Source organism: Silene latifolia, chromosome 2 (genome assembly GCF_048544455.1).
Source record: "Silene latifolia isolate original U9 population chromosome 2, ASM4854445v1, whole genome shotgun sequence".
NCBI lineage: Eukaryota > Viridiplantae > Streptophyta > Magnoliopsida > Caryophyllales > Caryophyllaceae > Silene > Silene latifolia.
This window is the reverse complement of record NC_133527.1, coordinates 153,325,398-153,332,638: the sequence shown is the minus strand read 5'-3', so window position 1 is coordinate 153,332,638 and position 7,241 is coordinate 153,325,398. Positions and strand designations below refer to the sequence as shown.

Here is a 7,241-nt window from a genome sequence, read left to right as displayed (position 1 = left end):
ATATTGTTGATGTGGTCATTAATTAGAATCGGAGGGAATCCTTAGCCAAGGATCCCCTAGCCGATCTAACCCGTTTAGATGAGTGTGCGATAATACAAATGGAGAATGCTTTGAGGAGCTAGATGTTTTGGTAGCCTCAATGGAAAGCTACGAGCTCACAGAGGAAGAAGATGAGATGCTCATAAGCCTGGCCAACGAAAATTTGGTAAACACTTGTTATACCATTGAAGCTGATTCTACCTATGCTGTAGAGGTAAAGGTTCCAGAGCGTAAGCCACTTCCTCCTAATCTTAAGTATGTTTTTCTAGATGATACGGAGCAGTACCCAGCTATTGTTACTGCTAAGCTTAATGATGACCAGCTTTATGCTTTGATGTGTATGCTTAAGAAAAACAGAAAAGCTTTAGGTTATTCTTTCGATGATATTAAGGGCATCAGCCCTGATATTTGTATGCACGGGATAGAGCTGGAGGAAGGCCACAAGCCTTACAGACAGGGTCAACGCAAGTTGAACCCGAAGATGCAGGAAATTGTTATGGCCGAGGTGATGAAACTACTCGATGCAGGTATTATTTATACAGTTGGCAACTCCAAGTGGGTTAGCCCAGTTCAGGTAGTTCCGAAGAAAGGAGGGACTACCGTGGTTAAAAATGAGAAAAATGAATTAATACCAACGCGAGTTGTGACAGGCTGGCGGATGTGCATTGATTATAGACAGTTGAATGCCGCCACCAAGAAAGACCACTTCCCCCTCCCTTTTGTTGACCAAATGACTGAAAGACTTGCTTCTAACAAGTTCTTTTGTTTCTTAGACGGATATTCAGGGTTCTTTCAGATCCCTATTCATCCGGATGATCAGAATAAGACCACTTTTACCTGTCCACAGGGTGTTTTTGCGTACCGCAGGATGCCTTTCGGATTGTGTAACGCCCCTGCTACCTTTCAGAGGTGCATGATGGGGATTTTTTCTAATTATATAGAGAATATTATGGAGGTATTTATGGATGATTTCTCAGTTTATGGTAATGATTTTGATCGTTGTTTAGCTAACCTTGAGAAAGTCATGCAGCGTTGTATTGATGTTAATCTTGTTTTAAACTGGGAAAAATGTCAGTTCATGGTCAATGAAGGAGTTGTGTTGGGACATTTGATTTCTGATAAGGGCATACATGTTGATAAAGCAAAAGTGCAGGTGATTGAGCAACTGCCTCCTCCTATTAATATTAAAGGAGTGAGGATTTTCCTTGGCCATGCTGGTTTTTATCGGCGGTTCATTAAGGATTTTGCGAAAATTGCTAAACCGCTTACACAATTGCTTCTTAAAGATGTTGTTTTTGAGTTTACTGATGAGTGCCTTTTAGCTTTTAACAGGTTAAAGGAGGCTCTAGTTTCTGCGCCAATCATTCAGCGCCTGATTGGGACCTCCCATTCGAGATTATGTGTGATGCCAGCGATTATGCTATTGGTGCAGTTTTAGAACAGCGGAAAAATAAAGTTTTGAATGCCATATATTATGCGAGCCGAACTCTGGATGAGGCTCAAATCAATTATTACACCACTGAGAAGGAGTTTCTAGCTGTAGTTTTTGCCTTAGATAAATTTCGGTCTTATTTGTTGGGTTCTAAGATTATTGTTTATACTGACCATGCAGCGCTGAAGACTCTCTTTCTTAAGAAAGATGCGAAGCCGAGGCTTTTGAGGTGGATACTCCTTCTGCAGGAGTTTGATTTGGAGATCAAAGATAAGAAAGGAGCAGAGAATATGGTGGCTGACCATTTATCTCGTCTGCAGCTAACAGAAAGGGAGGATTTGTTACCTATTAATGATTCTTTTCCTGATGAGAGTCTGTTAGCTATTACTAATTTGGGGTCTTATCCACCTCCATGGTTTGCTGATTTTGCTAATTTTGCAGTGACAGGTAAAATACCACCCAAGCTTTCATGGCAGCAGAAAAAGCGGTTCGCTTATGATGCTAGACAATACTTTTGGGATGATCCATTTGTTTTCAAGGAATGTGCAGACGGTCTTATCCGGAGATGTGTGCCTCAATGGGAGGTCAAGGATATCCTAGAAGCTTGCCACTCTTCTGCCTCTGGTGGTCACCATGGTCCGTCCCGGACTGTAGCTAAGGTACTCCAATCTGGTTTTTATTGGCCTACTATGCATGCAGATAGTAGGAATTTTGTTGCTGAGTGCGATGCTTGTCAACAATCGGGGAATATTTCGAAGAGACATGAGATGCCACAGGTAGGCATTCTAGAGGTTGAGATTTTTGATGTCTGGGGCATTGATTATCAAGGACCCTTTCCGAGCAGTCAAGGTAATAAATATATCCTCGTAGCTGTAGATTATGTGTCCAAATGGGTAGAAGCTATCGCTACTCCCCATTGCGATGCAAAAGTCGTGATTAAGCTATTTAAAAAGATTATTTTCCCTCATTTTGGTGTCCCTAGGGTTGTCATTAGCGATGGTGGAATGCATTTTAAAGAGAAATAACTTAGTGCTTTATTGACTAAATTCGGTGTCCAACATCGTAGAGGTTTGGGGTATCATCCCCAAACTAGTGGTCAAGTTGAGATTTCAAACCGAGAATTGAAAGAAGTTTTATCTAAAGTTGTTTCTAAATCACGGAAAGATTGGAGTCTTAAGTTAGATGATGTCTTATGGGCTTATAGGATCGCGTTTAAAACGCCGATTGGGATGTCACCATTCTGATTGATTTATGGTAAGACATGTCATTTACCTGTTGAATTGGAGCGTAAGTCTTGGTGGGCTATTTGTGATTTGAATTTGGATCTTAACCTCTCTCGTGAGAAACGTATGACACAGCTAAATGAGCTGGAGGAATTTAGGCTGCTGGCCTATGATAATGCTAGGATCTACAAAGAGAAAACGAAGCGCTGGCACGACAAGAGAATTATTAAGCGCGAGTTCCATATTGGCGATAAGGTACTTCTTTTTAATGCTCGTATCCGTTTATTTCCTGGTAAGCTGAAATCCAGGTGGAGTGGCCCTTATACGGTCACAGCAGTTACAAAGTTCGGATCAGTTGAATTGGAGACCTCTGCTGGAGAAAGGTTCAAAGTTAATGGCCAATATGTGAAGCATTATCACGAAACAGATGAATTTGTTGGGAAAGTCGAGGTATTGTACTTCGACCCGTTATCGGATGATGCAAATTGAGGTAAAAAGGTCGTGCGGGACCTCTTAAACCAGCGCTAACCGGGAGGCAACCCGAGCTGTAATCTGCTTGTAATTAGGATCTTTACCGCTTTCTTAATTTTAGTATCTTTAGCGTACTTTAGTTTTACGTTTGATGGTTAGGAATTTGAGCTTTTGGAAAAATCTATTTTGGCATCTGATTGTTATTTGCCAGTACTCATGGTCGACCGACCATGTCATGCGGTCCATCGACTGACGCACAGTGATCAGGGGATTTTTAATCAGTATGTATGGTCGACCGACCAAGCCATTCGGTCGACCGACCGAATATCGAAACCGGGACTCAATTAAGAGGGATTTAACTTCTTATTTTCTTCTTACTATTTCACTTTACCAAATCAAGAAGAACCCTAACCCCTCTTTCCCTTCTTTGGCGATTAAAATCCTCCTTTTCTCCTCTTCAATTTGCGATTTATTTGCTCTAAATTGCTAAGTTTCATCAAAGGTATAGCTTACTCCTCTTTCACTTCTCTGATTCGACCTATATTGTTTAGTTTTTGCCCAGTTTCGAGCATCACAATCGCTCTTGAATCGAAAAAATTCGATTTATGGGGCATTATTTTGTCGAATTTGTTCTTCTAAGGAGTTTATTGTTGTTTACCTTTGATTTTCGAGCCCTATTAGCAGCCATGGAGGGATTTAATTTTGTTGTTTCCAAACTTATTTTGCCAACCCTAATTTGATTCGAAAATTCATTGCTTTATGGGGTTTGTTGCCTTTCATTGTTCTTAAATATTTGGGAATGTTGTTTGTTGAAAGTGTGCTCATATTTTGTAGGCATAATCATGACTAAAGGAAAGCGAGTGGCGGGTAGCAGGAAACCGAGCCAAGACGCGTCAAAGAAGGCCAGGACAGCAGCTTCAGGCGCGTCCGCGAGTCGAGCACAGCCTGGTGCTGCCATAGTGGAATTCAGTACGGATAGTCTACCTGACTAACCGCAGGTTACATTTTCTTCTCCGGCTCAAAGAAGCCATTTTATTACGTTGTGTGATACATGCAGTTTACAACCCACACGTTTTTTGCATAAACCCACCTTAGAGGAATTGGGTTGTTTGGAGTCAGTTGTTGATTTATTAAATGGTACGGGCATGTCGGGATTAGTCGAGATGGCAGAGTACACCTACCCGGCGCTGACCCTTGAGTTCTTTTCGTCTTTTGCTTTCGACAAAGATGCTTTCAGTGCTAATAGAGCTATGATGTGACCATAATTAGCGCATATTTAGCCCCCGAATTAGCCTTGTCCCCATGCTTTTTAGTGCATATTTGGGTCATTTATTATCTTTAGTTCTTTGTTTTGCGTATTCTTTGAGATTTTGATCCCTTCGTAGGAAAGGAGTAAGAATCTTGCATTTTCATGGCAAAACAAGACTAAATTGATCGAATTCAATGACCAAGCATCAAGGAGAGACAAGATTTGAAAGCCTTTGTACATATGATAGTAGATGAGCAATGTTGAGAAAGGATCCTTGAGTCCCCAAGGAAATCCCCAAGGAATTTATGAAGAAAAGAAGAAGAAATCCTGCTGAGGCACAATTCGTGCGGATTGTCTACAATCCGGTCGTCCTCTACCTGCACAATCCGTGCGGTTTTCCACCAAGACGCTCGGGTTTAGCCACCACAATCCGCCCGAATTCTCTTGAATCCGCTCGTGTTCCTTCACCAGAATCCGCCCGTCCCGACACAAAACCGCTCGGATTCCTCTACAGCGCGATTTCCTCTTCTCCAAGCTACAAAGAAAGAAGCCCTTCCTTCGAAAAATACCGACTCCTCCCTGCTCAATCTAAAAAGTGTAATTACTAGTTTAGCCCTTAGTTAACCCTAATGCATCCCCCTAATTTCCACTATAAATACCCCATTAGTCTAATTAGAAGAGCATGTTCTTCTTATCAATAATTAGAGTAGTTAATATCAATCAAATCTCTCTTTAATTTTGTAATCAACAATTAATCAAGTTCTAATACAAGTTCTATTTCCTTAATCTCTCTTTTGTTCATCCTTTATTTTGGGTAATTGAAGATTATTTGGGTTATTATTGGGAGATTGACAACCTCTCAATCAAGCATCAAGTACTTCTTTTATCTTTGCTTTATTATTGGAATCATTAGTAGGTATAATTCTCTTAATTCCTTTTTAATTATTGTTAATTACTTTCATTTATTCATCATGTTTCATTTTGTTGGTATGATTGACAACCTTGCTAGCATGATCAACATGATAATGAGTGAGTAGTCTCTTAGCTAGGGTTAATGGGTGATTAGGGGAAACCAACATGGGGAATGATTCATGCTTAAATTAATATGCTTTCATGTTTTATTTGCTTGCTTGTTTTGATCTCAACTCATGCACATGTTATGTTTGATGAAATGCGAGCCTATGAATCCTTGCATTATTTACCCATCACCTACCTTTTCAATGAGACTTGTAAGATATAAACCAACTCGAGTCTCATTAGACCATGCATGTTGTTGAGTAGGGAAGATTAAGTCGACTTGTAGGTGTTGTACAATCTAATTGATTCGGCTCCGGGACCCAAACTTTCCTAGGATTGTAAGATATAACCCAACTCAATCCATCACAACAATAATTGCTTGCTTATAATTTGAGAACATGTTTGTATGATCAATTCCCATGATTCCCCTATGATCCCATAACACCCTAGTGCTTTTTATCAATTGTCTACAACCCTTTTAATTCATCTTGCTTATTTATTTACATTGCTATTTTAGTTAGTGACCTTCTACATCAACCCAAATTGTGACACCCCTAAGACACCACTAGTTTCGATAGAAATCTCATTTCAATACCCGTCCCTTGGGATCCGACCTTTACTTGCCTCTTTACTAATTGTAGAGTTCTTTGTGAAGCTATAAATTGTGTTTTGATTCGGACGTGACCCAACGACCACACCTTTAATTGTGAACACGAAACGGACCGATCAAAAATGGCGCCGTTGCCGGGGACGGTGTTTGCTTGATTTAGATTTCTTTACATTGTTATTAGTTGTGTTTTTCTTTGCCTTGGGGAAGTAAAACTCCTCAAGGTTTGTTCTAATTGTTTTCAAGTTGTTTGATATTTTGCATGTCTAGAAAGTCACAAGGTGATTTGTTACCTTTTGACCGTGAAATTGAAAGAACCTTGACGAACACTAGGAGACTTGCTAGGAGGAATTTGAGAGGTATTAGTGAGGTTGTTCAACCAACTATTGAGTTCATCAACCCTTTCGCAATAGAAGGAGAGGAGAACCCATTACACAATATCACCCAAAATCAACCTACAATGCCTAAATTCTCGTCACACTCCGTACCCACCAAGGAGAACCTACCCAATGGTACTCCTACACCACAACATCTAACCGGAAATTTTATTGCCAAATCCGCCTTTATCCAATTAGTCGAAAGGAGCAAATTTGGGGGGAGGCCTAGTGAAGACCCTCATTCTCACATGGAAACCTTTTGCGACTATTGTGATGCGATTTCTCAAACCGGTGTAACTCAAGACCAAATTCGATGGGTCTTATTTCCTTTTTCTCTAATTGGCACCGCGAAGCAATGGTTGAAGGGCCTTGATAAAGCCACTCTCGTAATAGATTCTTGGAAGAAGTTGGCTCTAGTTTTCTACAAAAAATTCTACCCACCGGAAAAGACTAACATGCTAAGAGCTCAAATTACGGGTTTTAAGCAAAGGGATGAAGAATCTTTGTATGAAGCTTGGGAGCGGTTCAAGGGAATTTGTCGCTCATGTCCTCACCATGGACTTAGCGAATGGTTCTTGGTACAAAAATTTTGGAATGGTTTATATGAAGATTCAAGGAACATTCTCAACATGGGATCAAATGGAATGTTCACCAAAGTTGATGACAATCAAACATGGAACAAGATTGAGGAAATGGCGGTCCATAACTCACAATATAGTAGACCTCGCAAGGCTACTAGAGGAGGAAAGCATGAAGTGGACTCCGTTACTCAATTGGGTGCTCAACTTAGTGCTCATATTGACACAATCAATTTGAACTTTGAAAA

The 7,241-nt window shown here is 40.4% G+C and overlaps 1 non-coding gene across 1 annotated transcript; it reads right to left on the bottom strand.

The window, feature by feature from the left end:
* Window positions 1-6,870: 6,870 nt before the first annotated feature.
* On the bottom strand, window positions 6,871-6,977 carry LOC141645578 (small nucleolar RNA R71). Its single transcript, XR_012545057.1, has one exon. It is a non-coding gene; the product is annotated as a small nucleolar RNA R71 (small nucleolar RNA).
* Between the last annotated feature and the right edge of the window lie 264 nt (window positions 6,978-7,241).